The sequence below is a fragment of the Ahaetulla prasina genome, chromosome 5 (assembly GCF_028640845.1).
Source record: "Ahaetulla prasina isolate Xishuangbanna chromosome 5, ASM2864084v1, whole genome shotgun sequence".
Taxonomy (NCBI): Eukaryota; Metazoa; Chordata; class Lepidosauria; order Squamata; family Colubridae; genus Ahaetulla; species Ahaetulla prasina.
This window is the reverse complement of record NC_080543.1, coordinates 45848564-45876071: the sequence shown is the minus strand read 5'-3', so window position 1 is coordinate 45876071 and position 27508 is coordinate 45848564.

Sequence of the window (27508 nt, the reverse complement as noted above, 5' to 3'; positions counted from 1 at the left end):
ATTCTAAGTTAAAAAATAATTAGTATAATTAATAATGTAGATAAAAATATTCAGAGTACCACAAATTGTTTATTTCTATTATGTTACATCTTCCTTGTTGGCTGTTATATATTTTACCATTACAGCTTTTTTTTTTTTTAAGAAAATCAGGATGTGGAATTGAACTGGTTTGAGTATTAGTGTCTTCAAACAGTTATGAAGTTAGAATAGAGAACTCCACTTTTTTTCTGGAAATAAACATTTTTTAATTTATTCTACTTTCCCTATTATAAAATTTTCAGTCAACAGAAAAATCTTTGCTTGTTTGGAATGACTATATCTATTCCATTGTACATATATGTCATTTTACACCTTTTTAATTAGACATCAAGATAGGAGATTAGACATCAAGATAGAAGATTTGTCAGGGGTCTGACACAATGGCAAAATTATCAAGATCATCCTTTTTCTTCTATGCTGTATGGAGTTAAAATTATTATTACCACTAGAATTAAAATATTTTAGTACATTTGTGCATAGCGTTGGTTGAGACTTGTGGTGTGCGTTTGTGTGTGTGTACATATACACTGCTATATCATATAATAAAGATCTTCTGCAATCAGGTGTCAAAATCAGTGTTTGTCACGTGTGACAAAGGTGAATTCTGTTCAAAAGCAGACAAATGCAAGTGCCTTGAGTTTGTATAAGTAATTTAATGGTTTTTTTAAAACTTAACCATTATTATCATACATATGCTTTGCTTTTTCCATCCCAATACCTACTGAATTTTTGCCATTCTCCGAGCATAATATTAAAAAGATGAAAATGCATGTTGTATTTGCTGCTGCTTAATTTTGTAACCAATCAAGCATTGTCAATTAGCCCATTCATTAATGAAATTTAAATCAGAGCCACCTCTGTCTTTGAAAAAGAAGGAAAAAAAATGTTAGGATTTGAGTTATACTTTAATTGTTTTTCTCTGCCATTTGACGTTGGAATAGGTTTTGATCTGACCTTATTGCAGATCTTTAAAATAACTTATTATGCTACAGAGAACACTATTTATAAAACATCTGTCCTAGTTTTGATTGAAAGAACCAACAAATTACTTGAAGTTTTACTCATTCATAACTAATCTTCCACCTCAAAGCCTGTCAGCATAGCATATCCCTTGATAGTTATGTGTGTATCCAATTTGGTAAAATGAGAATAATATATTTTGACTCCTAACAAAAGAAACATTTCCAATCTAATGTTTTGAAGTGTCTGGAAAAGCAAAACAGAACAAAATACTTTTTCTTTTAGTCTCGGTAGAATACTAGAAAATATTAATTTGTTTTATAGTTAAATACCATGTGCGTAAAGCTGGATTTTTTTTTAAAACTTGGAATCAGTCAAGAAAACTAATTCTCTTATTTTATATCTTCATGACAGAACATATCATTTGACTGCAGTCTCTCTTTGTAAGATAATTGACTACTGACTCACTTAAGAAAGGTCCCCCCAAAAAACATGTATGAATACAGTTTTCATTAGTAGAAACAATTATACTACACCAAAAAAAAAAAAAAGGAATTTTCAATAATTAAAGATAAACAATTTGGAAGACTTCAAGAAAGTATAATTAGAAAGTTGGATAAGAACTCAGAGAAATGACAAATCTGTCTGTCTGTCTTTCTATCATCTATCTATATTTGTCTGCCTGCCTGCCTGTCTGCCTGCGTCTCTCTCTCTCTCTCTCTCTCTCTCTCTCTCTCTCTCTCTCTCTCTCATCCATCCATCCATCCATCCATCCATCCATCCATCCATCCATCCATCCATCCATCCATCTATCTATCTATCTATCTATCTATCTATCTATCTATCTATCTATCTATCTATCTATCTATCTATCTATCTATTTAATATCTATCCAGTAACTGTGGGAGAAAGAATTGCACACATTGAATCAATTCAGCACTTTGATTTCTGTTCAAAATATAAATTAAAAACTCATAGTTGGCAGTATTAAATCTGCAAAGACCATTTATGTTTCCTGTATATAGAATTTCTATATAGGAACTATTAAAGGGAACATGTTACGATGTCTTTTCAGAACTTTGGGCTAAATACATTAAAGTCTCTAAGGCAATTGTGCCCTATTAATATTGGGTAGGAATTGTTTGCTTGCCCATATGTCTTTCTAGTGAACTCATGTTTTGAAATGATTCCTGACCTATTGCATAGATCTTGGCATACATTTCCTAAAAACTTAAACATGCACACTATATATGTATATGTGTGTGTGTGTGTGTGTGTGTATATATGAATATGATTATATCCTAGCCAAGTCAGACTTACATAGGTTAAGTATATTGATTTTTTCAATTTTAATTTTAATCATGTCTACCCTTTCCCAGAACAAAATTGCAGAAAGTTCTCAAGTCTCACTTAATTCTCGTGTTTATCTTTGCAGACATTATTGATAATATTGTTTGCAATGATTCCCATGATGTTTGTCAAAATTCTACTAAGTAAAAAGTTTATCTGTTGTAAACTCATAAGAAAAATAAAAAGTTAATATAATGCCAAAACCAACTACACTATGAAAATGTACATCAAAATTAACCCAACTGGTATAGATCAGTGGTGGGTTTCTACCGGTTCACCCCGGATCGAGTGAACCAGTAGCAGCAGCGGTGGCAGGAGGCTCTGGCCACCCACTGGATGTCTCTGCACATGCGCAGAAGCTTCTGCGCATTTGCAAAAGCATTACAAGCACGCAAGCGCCCATGAGTAAACCAGTAGCGACGGAATTTGAATCTCACTACTGGTAAAAATGATAGTGTAGGAAAACTATGTCAAGGATAAATAAGAAGAAAAGATCACGATCAGCATCACAAAAGCAAAACAAAGCAAAAAAAACAACAACTACAAACATAATGAAAATGATGTGAATATTTGTTATGTTGCGTATTTGCTATTTTTGAAGTAAATACAGAACTAGAAATTTAAAAAGAGGACAAGCAATTGTGGAGAACCAATTATATGATTATATAGGTTCTACTAGATTCCTAATCAATAAGAAATTGTGAATACCTATAATATCTGGATTTATGTTGGCATATGACATTTCTGTGATAGAGTGCTAGCCCCCAGGCTAGTAAGAGAAGAAATTACACTAACATCTTTTAGTTTTGATATAAAGGTGTTAGTACCATCCATTTTTTAAACAACTGAAAAGGACTAAAAGGGGCTGGTTCTTATTAGAATGCACTTTATTTTTATTGCTTAGTAGGTTGTTATTGTTTTTTTGATGCCTTCAAGCCAGAAGTCCTTAGGGAGATAGGGCGGTATAGAAATACGAATAAATAAATAAATAAATAAATAAGAAGTGGCACATCCTTGCTTCTTAGGACTGAGAGAGAGTGATTGGCCCAAGGTCACTCAGCTGGTTTAGTGCCAAAGGTGAGAGTGGAACACACAACATTCCCATTTATAATCTAGATTCTTCTACTGCTCTACCCCAACAAAATTAATCCACAGAATTGTCAAATTATTTTCCTGGATAACTTGACTCATGCTTAGAAATTCAAACTGTATGATTTATTACAGAAGTGAAGCAGAGGTGTATATCCATCAATAGCAATGGAAATAGCAGAGAAAAAGACTGTGCTGATGTATCATTTTCAGTCAGGCAATGGGTAATTTTGCCTGGTTACTATAGAGACAAAAGATTATTGTAAAAGCAGCTGCTTAGCAGCTGTGGCCAGTTAAGAGAGCAGGTGGTAGGCAGCAAGGGCTGTGCTGAAGGGAAGGCATAATTCCTGAAGGATGGGAATAGGAAAGAAGTTGGCATTTAAGCCAATGAAGAGAATGGGATGGTAAGAGAAAAGAAAACAATGGATTAAGGCTAAGCCATAAAGCACAAATAGTTTGAAAAAAGTTTATTGAATACTACCTTTATACACAGTACAAATGTATTTTCTTCAAATCATGAGATAAGTGGCATATAAATTTAATAAATGAACCAAAATAATAATAATATGTGCAATGAAAACATTAACATAATTCCTTCTGAGGTAATTGATCAAACAAATTAATTCAAATAATGATGGATTGCATGCAGATAAAAAGCAGAACCTATGGTTCCATAAAGATTTCCCATCCAGTCGTGTCTGACTCTTTGGGAGGTGGGGTGCTCTCTGTTTCTTAGCCAAGGGAGTCAGCATTGTCCAAAGACACTTCTGTGGACAAGTAGCCAGCATGACTCCATGTCAAGGTACACTGAATACTGTTACCTTCCTATTTTTATTTATTTATTTATTTTTGTCACAACAGTATACATAAACAATTGTCATAGATAAAACAACATATTTTGAAGAAAATATATACATATATGTAAAAAAAATATGCATCAACTATATCAATTTGATATGATGTAGGGAACAATAGGATAGGAACAGTAGGCACTTTTGTGCTCTTATGCACGCCCCTTATAGCCCTCTTAGGAATGGGGTAAGGTCAATAGTAGACAGTTTTTGGTTGAAGATTTTGGGATTTGGAGTAGAGATTATGGAGTCAGGTAATGAGTTCCAAGCATTAACAACTCTGTTACAGAAGTCGTATTTTCTGCAATCAAGTTTGAAGCGGTTGACATTTAGCTTGAATCTATTTTTTGCTCTTGTAATATTGCGATTGAAGCTGAAGTAGTCTTTTATAGGAAGGATATTGCAATAGATGATTTTGTGTGTTAAACACAGGTCATGTCAAAGTCGACGGAGTTGTAAATTTTCTAATCCCAGGATTTCAAATCTGTTGGTATAAGGTATTTTGTTGTTTTCGGAGGAGTGAAGAACTCTTCTAGTAAAATATTTCTGGACTTTTTCTATTGTATTTATGTCAGAGATGTGGTATGGGTTCCAGACGGATGAGCTGTATTCAAGAATAGGTCTGGCAAATGTTTTATATGCTCTAGTTAGTAGTGTAGAGGTTTTAGAAAAGAAGCTGCGTAAAATTAGGTTTACAACTCTTAGGGTTTTTTTCGCTATGTAGTTGCAGTGGGCTTTGGCATTAAGGTCATTTGATATGAGAACTCCAAGATCTTTGACAGGGTGGGGGTCGTCAGTTAGGTAATGTCCATCAAGTTTGTACTTGATGTTAGGGTTCTTTTTTCCAATATGTAAGACTGAGCATTTGCTGGTTGAAATTTGGAGTTGCCAAGTTTTAGACCAATCAGAAATTAAGTCGAGGTCTTCTTGAAGGGTAGAAGTATTATTAGTGGTATTAAATAGTTTGACATCGTCAGCAAAGAGAACACAGTAACTTGAGATGAGGTCGCAGAGATCATTTATGTATAGTATGAAGAGTGCTGGTCCAAGAACACTACCTTGGGGAACGCCATTTTTGACAGGAACAGGATTAGATATAGTGTTGCTAATTTTGACCACTTGTTGTCTGTTTGACAGGAAGGCATTTATCCAATTGTGAAGAGGTCCTGAAATGCCGTAGGATTTTAGTTTGAGGAGTAGTTTATCATGTACTACTGAATCAAAAGCTTTGCAGAAGTCTATGTAGGTTGCATCTATCGCTTTTCCTTGATCAAGGTTGGTAGTCCATATGTTTTTGCAGTGAAAAAGTTGTAGATTACAAGACATTTTTTTTCTGAAACCAAATTGTTTATTAGAGAGAAGGTTGTTTGTTTCGAGATGGAGTGTAATGGATTGGTTTATGATGGATTCCATTACTTTGCATGAGACACAACAAAGAGAGATAGGTCTGTAATTTTCAACAAGGCATGGATCTCCTTTTTTGAAGATAGGGATGACTGTGGCTAGAGACCAGAGTTTTGGAAGGGAACTAGTTTTGAAGGCTTTATTAAAGATAATGCTTAGGGGTTCAGTTATATTAATTGAAAGTTTTTTTAAAAAGTATGCACATAGTCCATCTGGTCCAATAGATAATGATGGTTTCAGGTTGCAAAGGGCTTTTTCAACATTATCTTCTGTAAAGTATACGTGTGTTAGGTCGTTGTTTTCTTCTGTGGAGTCTATATGTGTTGAGTCGTTGTTAACATTTTTTATACGATTGAGGAATGTTGGATATGACCCATCACTGTTTACAAAGACTGAGCCGAAGAATGTGTTAAAGAGGTTTGCTTTAATTGTTTCGTCAGTACATTTATCTACTTGTGTTTGCATGTGTCAGTGCATTTATCTACTTGTGTTTGCATGCTTTGAACTGCTAGGTGAGCAGGAACAGGGGCAAGTAATGGAAACTCATCTCATGGTGTAGTGCTTGGATCTCAAACGCAGGCTTTTAGCATTCCAATGACAACCTCAGTGTCTTTAGCCACTGACTCAGCCAACCCCCTGATTACATAACCATGTTATTATTTAATCATTTCAGATCTTATTCTTTTTTTCTATTTCATAGACACTATTTGTACTAAATAATATTATAGCTTAAGGTCAGTGGTAAAATGCACATTTTTTTGCTACTGGTTCGGTGGGCATGGCTTGGTGGGGGGCAGGTCATGTGACTGGGTGGCATGGCCAACTTTTTTTTTTAAGCATCTTTATTATCTATTCACCAGAACTACTAGTAAAAAAATGCTTTAAAAAAGTTTTTAAAAAAGAGGTTTCGATGATCACAGCTGTGCTGTGCAATTGTCAGAACCTTTTTTTTTTTTACTTTTTAAAGCAATTTTTTACTACTTGTTCATCTGAACTGGAGTGAACCAGTAGCATTTCACCCCGGCTTAAGGTCTTGCTATTTCCAAGATTGCCTTTCTTCAATTCTTTTTGCCCATTCTGGAAGATCAGAAAGATACACCAGCTTCAAGTCCTATCATCAAAACAGTGAGAGCCCAGAGGCATTCCCTCTCTGATATCCTGGGTGGCCTCTTCTACCCTCTGGAATAGAGTTTGCCTTTAACTGGTTCCACTCTTGTCCATAACTGGTGTTTGGAATTCTCTGTATATTTTGTATACAAAATATACAATATACATTGTATATTTCTCTAAGGTGGCTTTATTTCCATATTACGATGATGTTTTGTCTTTGAATCCATAATCTGGACCTAATATGTAAAGATTTATAATGATTTAAACAATCTGAAACTGTAACTTTGTGCAAATGAGACCCATGCACTGCTATATTTTAAATAAATTTGTTGTAAACTGAGTTACTATTAAAATCCTTATTCTACCTAATTCTGAAATTACTTTTATCAGTTCTGTTAAATATTGAAAGACCATAGGAGACATTTAACTTAGCTATTTAGTTAATAAAACAAGTGAGCATATGAATGAATTTACGTAAAAAAGGTCTCTAACGTACTGAAGAGTTCTCTACTGGTAAGGCCATTGCCAAAAACTTTTTCACTGCTTCTTGCAGAATATAATATAATGAGCAAAAGTGGTTGGAGTATTTCTTCTGGCCTATATTTTATTAGGTTTCTCCTAACAGCTGTGCCAATGCAGCTCCATCCAAAATTATTAGTTGAAATTCCAGAGCTTTGCTGTACTTGTTGCCAGCTGCACAACCTGTTCCAAATTGTAATGACAATATAAATAAACATGCATTTATAATTAGACCGAGACAAGTAAACTTGGCATGGGGACAAGGTGATTGACCCAAAGTCAGATGTTAATCTGGAAGTTCAGAATATATTGTTCAACAATGGTGCTCAGTTGCCTTCAAAGCTTAATCCTATTAAATAAGGCATGATGCTTAGAGATTCAGTGTGCTTTAATTTGACCCATATAATTCCGCAGAATAATTCTTTGGACCAATTGAAAAATGTTGCTGTGTTTCACCAAAATTGGTAAAGACACATAATAAACATTGTTGTTCCTTATGCAATAGTATTAATTAAAGAACATTAGTTTATATTATGCAGCTGTATCCTATAATGTGGTTTTGACAATTCCACTGAATAAATTTCTTAAGCAGAACCAAGTAATTAATATAATTGAGAACAGATATATAAATGAAATTTTTGATCTTTTATTCTTACCACTCTCTGGCCTTTAAACTGTAAGCTTCCACTTATAGCACATTCCAGATGTGACAAGTGTATCGACATTTGTCATAGAGTGTGCTTTAACTGCTCTTTCTTTCAGCACCTAAAGGGGAAAAAATATCCAACCATACTTAAAAGGGAAAGCTTCAAAAAGTCTTAAAGCTGATTCACTTAACCAACCAAAGGAGAAGAGGAGAAAATTACAACATTAGCATGAAAATATCACAACTGTAAGGCATACAATTATGGTAATTTACAGATTTTTTTAAAGGTGATATTTCTGAGAATATGACACAGAGATGAATCCTTCATGAATACCAGAATCCTCTCCTTCATAAGCAGTAGCTACTGGAGGTTGCATATTAGGTATTCTTGTGAGAAATTGCTGCTGATGAGAAGCAAAAAGGCAATGCATTATGATTATGATACATGCCTGGCTCTGTTGCTCTTAACAGAAGTTCCATTCCTGACTTTGGAAAAATGTCAAACCCATGGATAAGAAATGAAAACAAGGACAGCAGGAAAACAGTAGGCCAAATATTGCCTTTTGTGCAAGGTCTCAGCCCTTCTGAGGAAAGTCTTTCATGCATAGAGGGTCAGATCCAACATATCAATACTATTCTATTTTTGTCAACAATTTAAATTAATAAGCACCTTCACAAATAAATATTAGGATTGTGCAAATATTTTATAAGAGATACTTTGAAAAGAAGATCACACATGGACAGACAGTGCAAAGCAGTCATAGACACCATGCAAAAGATATGCTGCTTTAATTATTTGAACATTCATATTATCTGAAAAGAGCTTCACATTCCCACAGAGTACTAGTAATTACAGTGAGGATCCAGAATCCATCTGATTCCAATTTAAATCACATTTATACCAGCGGAGTGAACATTTTCTTCCTGAAAATGAATTGGGATTATGGGATCCTGTTACTTTTCCTGAAATAATAATAATACTGAAAAAATACAAAAAGAGGCAAATAATTATTGAACATCTTTTAAAATCAGAAACTATTTGGAAAGAATTGGTTGCCTGCAGAATTTTAGCCAGTTTAATAAGACCTAAATAAGGTCTTAAATAAGACCTACTATTCGCTTCATTGTTTAGCCCTCACTTGATCTCTTCACAGTCTCATCCATTTCTTCCCTTTACTTCCCTTCCCTTCCCTTCCCTTTGCAAGTGTCACATCTCTTATCGTTCTCCATCATGTTTATTGTTAATATTTTATCTTACTTTTACAAAGTTGAAGGAAATGTTTACAGTATGTGTGTTTGTAAATATTTTTGGGTGAAATAATGATTTATTTATAAAAGAAACAATTGTTGATATATAGGAATAATATATATAGAACAAGAAAAAATTAAAATATTTTATAAATGGGTTACCTTATATTTTTATAATAACAGATAATTTATATTAATCATTAATAACCAAAATTAATATTTTAATGTTTTTCAGACCTGCTTTTCATTGGATTGTAGTTTGTGGCCTACAGTGTAGAAACAAACAAATATGTATACACATACACAAACATATAATATGCACACATCTACTTACACATACACACATACACACATAGACATGTTGGGCTTATAATCCTATTTTGAGAATGTGAGGAATCTAGACATTATGTAAGATACATTTACACAAAAATCTGAACATTGGTTAACTGCACACCCAAGTTACATAAATTCCCCCGTGTTTCTCCAGTGGAGCGCTGTTTTAGAATTTTTCTAATTATTTCCAAATCCTAAATTGCACAAATATATAAAAACATACAATGTGGATAAATCTTTAGGCATATGGAATTGTCCTCCAGTATAAAAGTCCATGAAGGAATGTAGTATAAGTTTTCCATAAAAGTTCCATCTGGCAAAAAACTGTTAAATGTAACCACAACTCACATGATTTTTGGAATCTGTCCATACTGTCATAGCAACAGGGGCAGTTTTCCATTCCTATAACCTCAATGTTATAACATGGCTATTTGTACATGTACTTTAAGCATAGTTTCTCTTTTTCCACAGCCTCAGCCCACCCTCAATTCAGCATATAGGGCACTGTGGTGTCCATGTTATCTACCATTTCATCAGGTGCACGTGCTGATTACAAATTTTCCTTTATACTTGCATCAGACAATATATGTCAATATTGAACCCATCTCAGCCCCCCCCCCCAACATTACTGTGCTAGAAGGGCATGCAAAGCTTACAACAGCAACAAATATTGTGGGTCCCCATTATTTTCTCCTCACAATAACAAAGGATGGTACTTCCAGATAAAATAGATAGTGAGGATGAGAAACCTGAAAAATTGTTGACTGCAATTACTGTATGTTACAATGTGGTTCCTCCTGCTTTCCTTGACATCTTGTATGAATAACAAATTGAAGCATTTAATACTGAAAAAAGTGCAAAGTTTATGTGAACACTTTGTGAATACCTATCTTAAGAAGAAAGAGAAGGAATAAGGGTGAGAGGCAGACAGCAGCAGGTGATTAAACAGTGGCAGATGCCTCAGGACATCATCTAAACAAAATGTTTGAAATGTGAATTACTAAACTCTGATTATCTTTCATGCTGACTGAATTGAACATTTCTCTGACAATGACCCCAAGGGTGCAGGTAGCATTCTCTAATGTGAAATGAGAATAAAAATTTATCAACATCAAAAGCTTTGCTAAGTTGGGAGCTGACAGCAGAATTAGAAAGGGATACCCTTTGTAGTTTGGAAACATGTACTAATAATTAAATATTAACTATAGCGAAAATTTAGCAGGCCAGATGAAAATGACATATTGCTGAATAACAGAAACAAATTGAAACAACCTGAATGTTTGTCTCCCCTACACATACCTTTGGTGTCAACTATACACTTGTATTGAAGAGAGGCGGTGGCTTAGTGGCTAAGATGCTGAGCTTGTCAATTGTCAGTTCATCAGTTCGAATCCCTAGCGCTGCATAACAGAGTGAGCTCCTGTCACTTGCCCCAGCTTCTGCCAACCTAGCAGTTTTAAAGCATGTAAAAATGCAAGTAGAAAAATAGGGACCACTTTGGTGGGAAGGTAACAGCGCCTTCGGCATTTAGTCATGCCGGCCACATAACCATGGAGACATCTTCGGATAGCGCTGGCTCTTCGGCTTAGAAATGGATATGAGCGCTGCCCCTAGAACCGGAAATGACTAGCACCCATGTGTGGGGGAACATTTACCTTTACCTATACACTTGTATATTTTTAAAATTCTGGTGGTGGTGAAAAGGAGCTTTCCAGTTGAGCCTGGATTGTGAAATAATTGTTTTAAATTTTGGAAAGGTCAGAAGTACAGGCCAAAACCAATCGATAGATACATTTAATATCCAGTATCACATATATCACTTAGATGACAACAGCTTCTCCTCCCATAGCTTCTCCTCCCACAAAATGTAACACGAAAATGTTAAAAAGTGTCATAGCAAATGAGGACTTTCCTGAGCAATCAGGTATTAACTATAGTTTGTATATTATTTATGCTTTTAAAAATACACCAGCAATGTTCTTATTGTTCTATATAAGGGGGAAAATAATTGTGGTGCTATCTGAGCCAGCTGATTGAGGTCATAAATATCAATAAAATAACTATTCCAAAGGTGCTTTTTTCAAAATACAACTGGACTTTGCCTTTCTTTGAAGAACTGAAGAAACTTCTTGGATGAGAAGCAAAACATCTTCAAAGAAATTTGCACCTTCAAACAATCATTTTATTTATATTTAGGACTTCAATCAGCTGACTCAGATAAAACCACATTTGTTTTTTACCCTGTAGAAGGCAAGACTTAAAAGATAATTCCTTTTTAACACTCTCCAAATACCTCAAAGGATAATGGATAAAGAAAGTCCACAACCTTTAGGTACCTAAAAGAATAATGTAAAAAAGAAAGTCGAGAACCATTCAGAACTTTCAGCTGCTGCGGTGATGGGTTAAATTTATGAACTCACTCCTCTTCCAAGTTAAATGACTATGTCATTTTTTATTGCTTAATTGGTAAATAGAAAACCTTTATTTTATTCATTTCAATTTCCTATAGAAAAAAGTTGCCTAAGACTGGATTATGGAAAAGCAAGAATTTGTTCCTTGCTTTTTGAGGAAAGCAGTTTCTTAGAACTGATGAACATTCAGAAACAGCAACTGAAAAATTTGCTGTAGATGTGTTGAAGGATCCCTTGAACTAAGTGACTCTGGGGTTCTTTGTTATGCTCTAGGAAGCCTCATCTACCCCATCCCAAACCAGTAAGCACCAACAAGCATTCATACATTCACTGCTCAGTCCCACATGTCTGCCCAGCCGAGCAAGCATCCATTCACTCCCCAGCCCACTCCAGCAAGCACCAGAAAACATTCAACAACCCTACTACTTTCTCTCTCAGTTCCTCACACCAACCATTCACCTTTTGTTATCTTCTTTTTGGACCTAGCTTCTCTGGTGAATGTTTTCTAGAGTATGTTGGACTTCCTGAGATTTCATAAAGCTCTGCTATCTTCATAAAACTGAGCTGTCCTTCTGAAACTATTCCAAACATCTAGTGCTGAACAGATTTTATTTGTTTGTTTCCTTATTAGATTAGTATTCCACCAATTCCTGGTAGCCAAGAATAATACATGCCATTTATCAAAAAATATATTTTAAACCGTAAAGATAATCAGAAACAAGCACAATACAGATAGTAACCAAATACCCTTGTAGAAGAGCTTCTTTTAAATCAGCTTCTGGAATGCAGAGTTAAGCTGTTTTCCAGCAGGATTCTGTTTCAAATGGCTAGAACAATAAGGGGGGAAAACAATGTTTTGTGGCACCTTTAGTTATAAAAGTGGAGCCCTATGAGCAAAAGTATATCACGACTAATGTTATTAAAGAATGTCAAGATCAATCTCTGTGCTGAATGTAGATTATAAACAAAAAAGGAAGAAAGTTGCAGGGTGTTGTTGTTGGGTTTTTTTTTTTTTTTTTGTGGATGCAGAGAAAGCCTTTGATAACTTGAAGTGAACATTTCTACTGGCACTGTTGAACAAAATGAACCCTGAACAAGAATTCAAAGAATTAGAATAGAGCTGGAAGGGAACCTTTGTGGTCTTCTAGTTCAGTCCCCTGCTCAAGCAAAAGATCCTATACCATTTCAGACAAGTGACTGTCTGGTCTCTTCTTAAAAACATCCAGCGATGAGGTAACCACTCTTCTTTACATTCACTCTTCATTGCAGTCTCTCAACTACTGGAATATTGCTATCATGTTATGCCTTGTCCTTCTTTTCTCTAGACTAGCCAGACTCTATTTCTGTAATCTTTCTTCATATGTTTTAGTCTCCAGACCTTTGTCTTAGTTGCTCTTCTTTGCACTTTTTCCAAAGTTTCAACATCTTTTTTGTAATGTGGTGACAAGACTGGAAACAGTATTCCAGCTGTTGTCTTGCTAAGGCTTTATTAAAGAAGTACTAATATTTTATGTGGTTTTGATTCTATGCTTCTGTTTATACAACCAAAGACTGTTTTAGCTTTTTTGGCTGCTGCCGCACAAAGCTTGGGATATATACTTCTAGCAACACTAACAGCAAAAAATATGGCTAATGGAGTACTGTCTGCAGATTTTCAAATAAGTAAAGCCACAAGGCAAGATTGTCTACTTTCTTTTCTATTATTTATCATTGCTTTAGAAACATTTGCAGAAAGGGTCTCTGGTAACAAACAAATTAAAAAAAATACTGTATAAGCTTAAATGATATCCACATAATGTAATATTAACTACCGTATTTTTTGGAGTATAAGACGCTCCAGACTATAAGACGCACCTATCTTTTTTGGTGAGGAAAACAAGAAAAAGAAATCTGCCTCTGCCTCTTAGCAATTTTGCCTCGTTGCAGCAAACAGCAAACAGCCTGCTTTACTTTCATTTTCATTTTCAGCATAGCTTGATTAGCACAAGAAAAAAAAATCTGCTCCTAGCAATTTACATTCTTGCAACAAGCAGCAGAGGCCTGCATAGCAATAGGCAATGGCAAGCCCTGCAGCCTGAAACAGCTGAGAATTGAAGGCCGATCCAAGGGACAATCAGCTTGTGCTAATTAGGCTTTGCTGAAGCTGAAATGGGCTGTTTCTTCTTGCTACTTGCTGAAAGGAGGTAAATTGCTGGGAGACAAAGGCCAAAGGGTGGGGTGGGGGCAATGGGTGTGGGCAGGGCTACATTTGGTGTATAAGACACACCCAAATTTTCACTCCCTTTTAGGGAGGAAAAAGGTGTATACTCTGTATACTCCAAAAAATACGGTATTATAGAATCACAACAGACAATAAAACAGTTGATGAAACAAAAATTCTAAACTTTGGAGAATTCTCTGGATATAGAATCAATATCCAAAAATAATTACAAAATATTAATGCAAGAAGAAAATCTCTTGTGGGAAGAATCTGCCTGTCAGACAACAATGAAATACCTTAGGCTGCTTTTGACAGGTAGTAATCAAGAAATATATCAAAATAGCTATGTTAAATTATGGCAAGAAATAAAAAGAGCTTAAAAAGTAGGGAAATTTAAAACCTATCTGGTTAGGTTCAATTGTGATTAACAAAACAAATATATTACCCAATATAAATTATCTGTTCCAAAGAATGCCAAAATCAATCTCAGACAATACTCTACAAGAATTGCAAGAAAGTATTAGTAAATTTATATGTAGCTGTAAGTTAAATTTTCAAAAAATTACATTTAAAGAACAGACATGGCCTTGCTCTCTCATATTTTAAACTGTATCACAAAGCAAGTTGCTTGTCATGAGTGGATAAAATTTCCAAATAGCAGAAGTTCAATATTGGAAGAAAATGTTTGAATTAATGGCAACCATAAATGTTTATATATGTACATCTCTGTACAGAGATACAGCAAGCAAAACATAAGCCCATTAATTTCTCCATTAGCTTCTCCTTCAAAGGCTTTCTACAATGGAGACAATTGTAGTAAAAAAAATGTGACTATATATGCAAATATAGTCTATGCAGACTCCATGAATAAACCAAAGACAATTACTTAGTGAAGGCTGGAACATAGCATGATTGATGTACTTGCAAATTGTTGGAAGGATAACAGCAGATTTTGAAAATGAAGGAGGTACACTAAAAAAGATGACAGGATTTGAAATGCAACCAACATCATCTATAAAGGGATAGATATAAATTCCTACTAAGATATGACATAGAGTCAGAAGAAATACAAAATTGCATGATGAATTGTATGTTTTGGATGTAAAAGTTTAAAGAAGCAGTGACAAAATAACTATGGGAAGAGATATAGACAAATCTATAAACATTTAATCTAAGTTACAACCTAAAAGACAACTGGTATAAAATATTTTACTGCATGTGAGAAAATGTACGAACACAAAACAAAACAGCTTTGACCCCCCGCCCGGGTAGAGGACAGTACGATGGATCGGAGGATGGGCGAAACGAAGCGGGGCGCCCCCGGGTTCCTTCGGGAGGAGTCCCGGAGCACTCCCCCTCCCCCCGGCGGCGATAAGACCGGCGGCGGCCTGGCATTTTCCAGCGGCGGCGGTGGCGGCGGTCGGCTTTTCGGCGGCTGCAGCGGCGGCCTAGCTTAGCTCTGCCCTAGGAAGGGCTTTAGAGCCTTTCCTCTTCGCCCCTTGGTCTGTGGTGTCAGAGGTGGGGGCCTTTTCCAACGGCGGCGCGGCGGCCTGGCCTGGCGTTGCTCCTGGAGGAGCCTTGGAGGAGCCTTGGAGCTCTCTCCCTCCGGTGGTGGCAGCGATGGCGGCGGCCTGGCCGGACCGGCCTGGTGGGGGCCTAGCCTGTCGGTGGGCGGCTGGGTCCCGCGGTGGCATGACCCAGCAGGCCCGGCGGGTGAGTGGCCTACTTCAGCTGGCGGCCTGGCTTAGCGACCATGAAGAGGCCCGATGGTCACCTTCTTTGCCACTCTGAAGGTTATCCACGGGCCTAGGAACCGCCCTCCCTACCATCTTGAGGGCGTCTATGGCTGTCTGTGGGGGCTTTTTTGAGTCCTTTGCCCCCCCCCCGGTTTTTGGGAGAGAGGCGTCTCGTCGGTGGAGTGGCTGGCCATTAGGCACGTGCCCGTCCTCTTTGTCATCTTGAAGGACGATCACGGGCCATGTGGGCGCCTTTTTTCATCATCTTAGAGGACGCCTAAGGGCCGGCTGCAAGGGGACTTTTTGAAGATCTTTGGCCCCAGTGGGGTGAATTGAGGCGGGTCCTGGACAATCCTAGCTGGACTACTGTAGGACTTTATCCTTTTCCCCCATTTCCTCGTCCATAGTCCACCCCTCGGGATAGGAGGGGTTGGTGCTCTGATTTACTCATGGCGGTTTTTCATCTACCGCCTAAGAACTATATTTCGTCTGTCTTTCACCCGGAACTACTGGTGTGTCAATTTCCATCGTGACAGGTCCAGGATGGGTCTACTTGCCGGACTTTTAGCATGCGGACATTTACTGCGGCTGACCTTCTTGCCCTGCGAGATTCCCCTCTCTCGCGGGTTTGGCCCTCCACGCTATCGAGGCCCATCTTGAGGACGGGTTTTGGAACCCGAGAGATGGCATGCCAAAAATAGGAGACTCAGGGGTTTTTTAATTAATTGTTTTAATAGATTTTTTAAGGGGAATTTTAATGGGAATTTTAAGGGGAGGGTGGAGGGGAGGGATTCGGCGGGTGGGGGAGAGAACCCGTCGGGGAGGGATGGGAGGGTTAAGGCGGGCGTTGGGGTAGCCCGTCGGGAGGAGCCAGTCCTGCGCGTGCTCGTGACGGTTTTTAATAGGTTCGGAGGTTAGGGGGGGAGATTGCGTTCCTGTTGGTGAGGGTGGCCTGATTTCCACGGTAAGTGGGAGGGGCAGATATGGCGGAAGGGGGGATCATATCGTTCTGGGGGGGCGTGCGCCCGATGTGTGCAAGCGGTCGCGCGCCCCGATCCCCCGTCCTTTTCCCGTTCCCCGGATGGTCAAGACCCCCAGAGCCTGGGCCTTCGGCTGATGTTATGCAACGCACGGTACGTAGTTAATAAGGCCCCCCTAATATACGATCTTATCCAGGGGGGCGCTGCGGACCTTATAGGCGTTACGGAAACCTGGCTGGGCACGGAAGGAGGTGTGCCCCTTGTTGAGATGTGCCCACCGGGTTTCCGTGCATTCCATCAGCCGAGGGCCCAGGGTAGGGGTGGGGGGGTGGCGGTTGTGATTAGAGAGAGCCTAGAGCCGAGAGAGACCACTGTACCTCAGATTGCCGGGTGCGAATCCCTCTTTGTGAGATGGGGTCATAGGTGCCAGATGGGTTTGCTGATCACGTACCTGGCTCCTTGCTGCGTGACAGCTGCCCTGCCCGAGCTCCTGGAGGTGCTGGCCGGGGTGGCAGTTGAGACCCCCAGACTTTTAGTCATGGGGGACTTTAACTTGCCATCGTCCGGCTCGTCATCGACGGCAGCTCGGGAGTTCATGGCTTCCATGACGGCCTTGGACCTGACCCAAGTAGTTGATGGCCCTACTCACATTGGGGGTGGCACTCTGGACCTGATTTTTGTCTCTGGTCAGTGGTTGAGAGATCTGGACTTAAAGGAAATAGTCACTGAACCTTTGTCATGGTCAGATCACTCTCTTCTTCGCCTGGACTTTCTGACCGCCATTCACCACCGCAGGGAGACGGACCCGACACGTTGGTCCCGTCCCAGGCGCCTGATGGACCCGGAGGGGTTCCGGACGGAGCTTGGGCCATTTCCTGAGAGTCTGGCTCACGGCTCGGTTGAGGAACTTGTTGCGGCCTGGGAACGGGCCGCAGCGGGGGCCTTAGACCGGGTCGTGCCTTTGCGGCCTCTGGCCCGGCGCAGGTCCCAACCGGCTCCTTGGTTCTCCGAGGCGCTGAGAGGGATGAAGCGCCGGAGAAGACACCTAGAGAGTTCCTGGAGGTCTAGCCGTTCAGAAGCTGATCGGGCACTAATGAAGTCCTATACTAGGCCTTACCTGGTGGCATTGGGGGAAGGGAGGCGTAGCTCCCCCCCCCCCCTCATTGCATTGGCAGATAACCGCCCAGCCGCCCTGTTTCGGGTGACCCGCTCCCTCCTACACCAGGGGGAGCGGGATGACCCGTTGCAGGGACGTGCTGAGGAGTTTAACGGTTATCTATACGATAAAATCGTTCAGCTTCGGGATGGTTTGGACCAAGATTGCGGTGATACGGGTGAGACGGCTGAGGGTGGTCTTGGTGACATTTTATGGGATGAGTTTGACCCTGTCGCTCCCGAGGACATGGACAGGTTGTTGGGGAGGCTGAATGCCACCACATGTTTACTGGACCCGTGCCCCTCCTGGTTGGTGCTGGCCATGCAGGAGGTGACACGAGGCTCTTTCTCTGATCTAAATCATGCATGCATACTTTAAAGATATGCATTTGGAACTCTAAAAGCAGCCATACTAATTCTGAGTAGAGAAATAGAATGGGAAAGAAAATATCAGAATTTCTTTTTCCCAGCTTTAGTAGTTTTAGTTGAGCTGTTCCTTTCTAAGGATCTTGGGACAACGGCCATTTAATCAAATGAGTGAACAAACAGAGGCACAACCAAATGTTTTCTATTCTTCCAACCTAATATGAAATTTGCATTGGCTGGTAGCCCAGAGCAAGCATATTTATTTCTGCACCTGTGACAAGTTCAAAGCAAAATCTTGTGGACTAATAGGACATGAAATGAGAACAAAATTTAAAATATGATTTTCAAAGAAAGAGAGCACAGAAAAGTCTTTTTGTGACACGTTATTTTTTGAAGCACTGATTTATTCATATCATACATAATTGTTAAACTATTGTTATATGGCAGAGGTAGATATTACAGAAAAGAAAGCACTGCAACTTGGAGTTTCTTTCAGTCCTTTATTAATAACATAAAATGTAATATTGTTACATTTTATGTTATATCCAGAACATTTTATGTTATATCCAGAACCTGAGAAATTAAAGAATGATTGTGTCCATATACTATAAACTGAAAGATAATTTAAGGTAAAGGTAAAGGTTCCCCTCGCACATACGTGCTAGTCGTTGCTGACTCTAGGGGGCGGTGCTCATCTCCGTTTCAAAGCCGAAGAGCCAGCGCTGTCCGAAGACGTCTCCGTGGTCATGTGGCTGGCATGACTCAATGCCAAAGGCGCACGGAACGCTGTTACCTTCCCACCAAAAGTGGTCCCTATTTTTCTACTTGCATTTTTACATGCTTTCGAAACTGCTAGGTTGGCAGAAGCTGGGACAAGTAACGGGAGCTCACCCCGTTACACGGCAGCACTAGGAATTCATACTGCTGAGCTGCTGACCTTTCGATCGACAAGCTCAACGTCCTAGCCCCTGAGCTACCACGTCCCTTGAAAGATAATTTAAAGATCCTCAATTTCACTATTAGCAATGCTGTCTCCGTCTGTTTTTATTACTGCTCGATACACTTCCCTCAACAATTACAAAAGTTAAATTAATTTCAATAAAACTGGCCAAAAATAATAAAATAAAGTCAATCCAGAAATATAAGCGTTACATTTATGCCATCCCATAATGAACCTAATACATTAAATAAGAGCTTATTTGAAGGGGATTGAATACAAAACTGCATCATATTCTCCTTCTCTCCATTTATGAACTTCTGATTTGTATTTATGTTTAGACATTATAGTTGTGTTTGTGTATGCATGAGACATTTGTTCACAAATATTTAGGGCCTCAAATTGTGCCAACTGAATTAAGCAAAACTCTCCTTATGATCTGTAATGATGCTGTATCTCTGTTCCAAAAATAAAAACTTTAAATAGCGCGCGCGCGCACACACACACACACACACACACACACACACACACACACACAGAGCGGGGGGTGGGGAAGAGGATTCTGAAGAGGCCTGTGGTAAGAATTTACTCATCCAAAAACGTAAGTACTGAGATAATAATGTTTTTAACTGGCCTCAGCAAAGCTTGCTGAGGAATTCTGGGAGTTGAAGTCCACAAGTCTGAAAGTTGCCAAGGTTGGAGACTCCTGATCTAGATAGTATGTATAAAGTAAGAAAATAAGTATCAATAAAAATCCCCAAGAATTTAATTTTCTCCTTTCTAATGGTATTCTAATTTTAAATAATTAAATTTACTTTGGGAATATTCACTTTTTTTAAAAAAAGGGGAAATACTTATTCGTACTCAGATATTTGAAAGTATTTGCTGTAGAAAGTGCTTGCAAATGTTATCTCATTTGTCTTCACAGCAGCATTCAGTTTGATTCTCCATTAGTTCATTCAATGATTCTCATATAAGGATTAGTCCTGTGAATCCGAGACTCAGTAGGGAGACTGTGCACTTCATGCTGTAGCCTGAAAGATATTTTAAAGATGTTATTGAATTACTAGGCAAACAGCAGTAAAAGAAGTTTGATTATTCTTTCACAAGGATATGATTTGCTATAAGATAGCTGATTAATGGTATACTATTCAATAAATCACATACTGTGAGACTGTTTAAATGTATTTAATTCATTATATTTTGGGTAGATCCTAAAACTATCATTTTATTTTAAATTCAGTGAATATTTCCATTTAGACACATTTTAGAGTTTAATTTAATTTAGTTTGATTTAGTTTAATTTAAGCCTATCGAATAGAATAGAATAGAATAGAATAGAATAGAATAGAATAGAATAGAATAGAATAGAATAGAATAGAATAGAAGAATAGGAGTACAATTTTTATTGGCTAAGGAATTTGTCTTGTTGCATATGCTCTCAGTGTACATAAAAGAAAAGATTTGAGCCACTAGCTGTTTCCCAAAAGAAAATATTAATTCCCATAATGATTATAGCTATTGGCTGTGTGACCTCTTATAATAGGATTAATGTTAGCATAAGCAATAAAGACACAACTATTTCTTTAAAAGATGCTTTAAAGTTAAGATACTTGAATACAGAAAAGACTGAAGACTGAGATGTTGAATTATCTCATCACAATCCATAATATATACTGTATATGCATTATTTAAGCCCTAAGGCAACCTTTTATTATGATGATTTTGTAAGCCTGATGGTTTTCAAAGTCAGCTGGGATGGGGTTGAATTCATTCTCACAGAAATGCCAGTAACTTTTGAAGTATCTGTCTATCCACTGTCATTGTTACAACCTAGCTAAGAAACTTTTCAAATGAAATCCTTCCATTTTGTGGAGTTCTATATCTAAACTACAAACATGAATATTCTATTTACTGTAGTCTGGTCCTTAATTTGATCATCTGAGGAGGAGAATACTTCCTAATGTTTGGAGTAGGGTGTTTTGGGAAGAAGAAAAACAAAATAAAAGAGGTTTTCTTTTCTTTTACTTGTTGCTGTTCAAATGGCATAGGCTGTAGCAATTTTGGGTATGACTTCGTCATAGTCCTACGGAAATGGTTCTGTGCGCTTTTTACCAAGGTTTGGAGAAATAAAGTTTTTTTTTTCTTGCAACACTTGTTGAAGGAAAAAAAGCATAACAAGAAATGGTAAATCTGTTGTGATTCCATTAAGTCTCATTCCTTAAAATCTACTTGCAATACATTTACTTCCCACTCCAAATTATCTTTTCTATGTTCTTCTTGTCCCATAATTTCAATTTAGTATTCTATCACAATAATTTTTGCCTTTGAAAAAATCTTCAGATCAATATTCCTTATAGTTTTTTAATTGTTTTCACTAATCTGGAATATGAAACTACTTTAAATAGGTGATTGCACAAAAGAAAACTCTTATAAATATATGCACTTGCTTGTTATTATTTGTTACACTCATTTGTTACATTCATAGCACATTTTTTTAATATACAAGGCATCTTACAAGGAGATCTTCATTTATTTTATACCTTCACATAAAACAGACTCAGCTGACACAGAAATTACTTGTCCAAAATCACCTAGGGACTTTCTAAGGCTAGGAATAGTCTTGAAGCTTGGTTTATTTGATCCTAATTCATCCATATCCTCCTGGCATAGTTCAAAATAACATGCATTTTTCTGAAATGTACTTGAAAGTTTCTATTCTCATTTATGTCATATTCATTAAATATAGTATTGATTAATCTTGAATCCAAAAAGGAGCTACCATATTAGAATTGTTCTATCATTAGTTAATTTCTCAGTTTTCTTCCAGGCACAATATATTCAGAATTTTGCCACAGCTTTCTGAATCTTCTGTTAATGTGTATTTTCCACACAAAATATTATCAACAATTTACTTTATAAATATTGCAAGTATACATAAGCACAAACAGAAATTATGCATATATTTGAGGTATAAATTTAAAAAAAGAAATTATCCCGCTTCTGGTAAGATTTTGAGCAATCTTATTAAATTTAAAAAACCTATAAAGACAAGTACAAAATAATTCAGGTCTAAATAATGTATGACAGTTAAAATTTAAGTCTTGCAAAGTAAAAAATAAAACATTTATCTACTAAAAAAGATCTGTCCAAAAAAAAATGAAGCTAAGTCCAAAGTCAAGCTGCCATGAATTCATCTATCTAACTCAGAAAACCCTTGGGCAGACTCATATAGGAATAGGGATCTCAAAGTCTCTTGGCTCCAAATCTATTTTAAAAGTTTGACTTTAATCTATGATCAGAAAGAACCCAAAGCTCATTTTAAGGTCAGTTCATACATCCTCTTGATCCTTGCCATATATCTGACTGTTCTGTTCTGTACCAAACCATTTCCAAGGGCATCTGCTCTTCAACAATGTCATGGCCATTCAGAATAGGATAAATTTGCAATTGGGATGAAGTGGGGACTAAGAATGATAACTCTGATAATAGCTTACAGTCTTTCTTGTAGAATTTCCACTGTTAGATCTTCATTCTTGAACAAAGCACCTTAGCATATTTTTCCTCACCTGGTCACTCTTTTTTATATTAAATCTACATTTATTCAGTTCTTATTCATTCTTAAACTTATTACTTTTTTTTACTATATACACTTCTGAAGTAACCCATTAACACTGCACTCAGTTTAGTTTTGTATTTAGTTTTGAAGGCAGAAGCATGCTCTTATATATACTCCACTTTTGCTTCTTTTAATAAACATTTTGTCTCCTAACAGACCATGTTCTCTTTAATATCTTTCTATCATTTCTATTATTTAAAATGGCTTCATCCATTTTCCTTTCTTTTTCTTTTTTTTCTAATAAAACAATCAAATAATTCATTCTAATGAAACAGATGGAAGAAAACAACCAGTGATTAGGCAAGGTATTATCAGTAAGATGATGATATTCAGTTGTATGTTATTACTCCGCACTGTGCCAGCGATGCTATGGAGTCTTGAATAACTAACTGGAGTCTGTGAAATGATAAGACACATGCTCAGGTGAAACTATAGCAATGAATACTGCTATTTGTCTATAAACATCACATTTTCCATAAACTGGTGTTGGTGATACCACTAGAATAGATCAAGAAGCACATCTGTAATTTCAGGTTCTCCAGGCCAAGAGGATTTGACCAAGCTTCAATTGTACCAATAAAAGTCCTACCAAGTAGACTCTAGGTAGAATGCAATAAAGCTATTCTGCCAAGAAAAACAAGTAGGATAATGCCATTCTGATAGTATTATTGACAAGTGAGCCACTTAATTCATAAGCATCTAATGGGCTCCTGGAGGTGGTATGTTTAAATGGCACTTGTGCTAAAGATGTGGCTGGATTAAATGGAAATGATGACTTTGGTCAATGGCAAAAAAGAAGCTTGGTGCTTCAAAGATGTATATACAATTAGCAGACTGAATATCAGTACTATGAAAGGGCAAATTTGCTGTTCTTAAAAAAGAAATGAAAACTTTGAATGTGGACATTGTGGGAAACAATAAATTGAAATGAATGTAGAATGCTACTTCACAACCGTGGAAAAAATTTTTGTGAAGAAGAAAATAATTCAGACAAAGTGTGCAGCCATTATTAATGACAAAGAGAGTGTGAAAGTCGCTGCTAGGATTGACCCATTTCCTAAGACAATGATACAAAAGACAAGGATACCTGGTCAGATTTGCAGTAATATATGTCTGTGCTGCAAGCACAAACTGAGTGGTCACATTTTATTAATAGCAGCTGCATGCTAATAATTCTATTTGCATTTCTTCATTTTGTATTAGTTTTACATGTCTTATCTAACTTACCATTCATGTCTGCTAGATATTCTTCATATTTCTGTTCTAAATAAGACATTAACTCAAAATCAACTGTTTAGTTATCAGTGCTGCAAATTAAAAGGAATTGAAACGTGGGGAAACGTGTGAAGATCCTTTTAGAGATCCTTAAACTAAATTTGGGTTTCTTTTGCAACAGGAGAGGGCAGTCATACAATCCAGGAATAAAATAGATGTCCCTCTTGGAACGCCACAGCTCTTTTTTCTTTTAAAAGCACTGCATTATCCTAATAAAGACCATATTATTGTAATTCATTTTCCAAGAAATATTTTTTTAAAAAAATCCACATTCTAGATCTGTTCTGTCCAAAGGACAGTTTAATACACACCCATATATACTGCAAGATTTCATTTAATAATTCTTGGAACATCGAGTTACCTGATTTATTCTCTATTACTTTAATTATAAGTTACACACCACATTACATTGTTTATAATTATTATGGGTGGTTGCATACAGCCAGATATTTAGACTCATTTGGCACTTTTATCTTTCTATTCCCAAAAAACTGGGATATGGTGTTAAAGATATCAGCGCAAGATATAAACCAGTGGTGAAATCCATTTTTTAATAATAATAATAATAATAATAATAATAATAATAATAATAATAATAATAATAATAATAATAATAATAATAATAATAATAATAATAATAATAATTTAATTTTTATACCGCCCTTCTCCCGAAGGACTCAGGGCAGTGAACAGGCAAATAAAATAATACAATATATTACAATAAAACACATTTTAAAAAACTTATTCAAAATAGCCTAAATTTAAAATACCATACAAAATATAAAAAAATAAACCCCAATAAAATCCATATTTAAAAACCCTATTTAAGCCAGTCCTGCTTGAAAGAATAGATATGTCTTCAGCTCGTGGCGAAAGGTCCAGAGGTCAGGAAGTTGTCAAAGTCCTGGGGGAAGCTCGTTCTACCGGTTCTGTGAGCATGGCAGGAGAAGGATACTGCAAAATCTCCATTCCCACCCCAATCCAGGGGAAGGATACTGCAAAATCTCCATTCCCACCCCAATCCAGGGGAAGGATACTGCAAAATCCCCATTCCCTCCCCATTCCTGGGGGAAGGATACTGTAAAATCTCCATTCCCACTCCAATCCAGGGGAAGGATACTTCAAAATCCCCATTCCCTCCCCACTCCTGGGGGAAGGATATTGAAAAATCTCCATCCCACCCCACTTTGGGACCAGCCAGAGGTGGTATTAGCCAGTTCTCCAAACTACTCAAAATTTCCACTACCAGTTCTTCAGAACCGGTCAGAACCAGCTGGATTTCACCCAGCCAGGTGAAGTTCGATATAAACTGTTCCAAGTAGAATAGTCTTTTGGAATTGACTGAGGATTTTGTCAGTTGTGATGGTATTCAAGTAGTGTTCCAGGTGTTTTAAGATTGCATCCAAAGTGCCTATTACCATTATATTATCTTTGGTTTCTTTTACCACAGTTGTTCTACTTCTATTTGCAGATCTTTGAGTTTTTTTATTTTTCCAGTTCTTTCTATTCCATGCTGCTGTTTCAAGGTATTGCAACTTTCAATATCAAGACTATTTTCTCTTTCATATTAACAGTTGTTAAGTATGGGGTGATACGTGTCAGGGGTGTGTCTTTAAATTCTATCGTTCCATAACACTCTATGTTCTTCATTTTCTATTCCTATTCTATTATTATTCTATTTTGTGGTCCAACTTTCCTGCAGGCAATTTCATTCCAATGCTCTGTTGTTGCTACTTTGTCATGCAATTTCTGTAGTCAGTCTATGTGATCTTCTTGCAGCATCTAAGTAGGGGCCCACTATTCCTTCAGATTCTTTGCAGAGATGACATTTGTTGTCTGTTGCTATCTTCTCACTTCTAGATCTATTTTATTCGTTCTTAAGGCTTTGTCTTGTGTAAACAGGGTTATTCCTGCTGTCTCTTCTTCAATGCTCCTGCTCTTAGCCTTTGCCAATTCTTGTCGTTATCTGCTTAGCCTGCTTTTTAAAAAATGTACTGTCCATCGGTAATATTTTGTCTTAACGTGCCTCTTTTCTATTCTCCATTTGACATTTCTTATAGGGTTAGGGTTTTAATATACCTCAGACTACTACCACTGACCAGCAATTCTGTCTTCCATTGTGCATCCATTCCACTGATCTGTACAAAACTTTGATATTTCCTCTTAAATGACTTCTTCTAATAAATGCATACTACATTCAAATTGGTTTTCCTTTCCTTAAAGTTTTACAATATCATGTTATTGTTTAGGAATTGACTAGTTTATCAGTTAAAACAAAAGGAACTTTGGTCATTTTCCTTTCTGCTAGGTTGGAAAATGTTTTCAACTACATTCTGTTGAGCTACATCAGTTCCCGCACCAATTTGTGATATGAAAGTTCTTGGTAAGCAGGTAATTGTTCTGTGGTTGCCTGATGCTGCCCCTTTTGTTAACTGATCTTTAATGTCTCCTTCTTGCAGTATGCTGTTAAATGGCTAGTATTTGATTGGGTGAATACCAGTCAAAGATTTTTACCAAAAAATATGGAATTCATCTTCACTTGGTACTAATCAATTCTTTTATTCACCATTTATGACAGTTCTTTTATTTCAATTTTTTTATTCACTTTGTATTTCTTTCTGTTGCCCCATAGTTGCCCTCAGAACTGCACTGTTTCTTCTTCGTCAGGTTTGTTGGTTCACTGAACTGTCTCCATTAATGCATCAGTAGAAATATTTGTGATTCAATTGAAATTGGACATTCTGCCTGTTGTGTGCAATTTGGGTTCTGTAGCTTCTGATTTTTCTTGGCTATGATTATTATTTGGTGCTTTATTATTTCCAGTATTTTCTTGATCTTTATTTATTTATTTTGTCACAACATCATATAAAAAGATTATATAGTATATAAACATATATATGAGTAAATATTAGGAGGTATAAGCATATATATATATGAAGAAGAAAAGAAAAACAATAGGACAGGAACAGTAGGCACGTTTGTGCGCTTATGCATGCCCCTGACAGACCTCTTAAGAATGGGGTGAGGTCAATAGTAGAAAGTTTTTGGTTAAAGCTTTTAGGATTATGGGAAGAGACCACAGAGTCAGGTAAAGTATTCCAAGCACTGATGATTCTGTTACAGAAGTCGTATTTTCTGCAATCTAGATTAAAGCGGTTAACATTGAGTTTAAATCTGTTGGTTGCTCTTGTATTATTGCAATTAAAGCTGAAGTAGTCTTTAATGGGAAGGACATTACAATAGATGATTCTATGAGTTAAATTTAGGTCTTGTCGAAGGC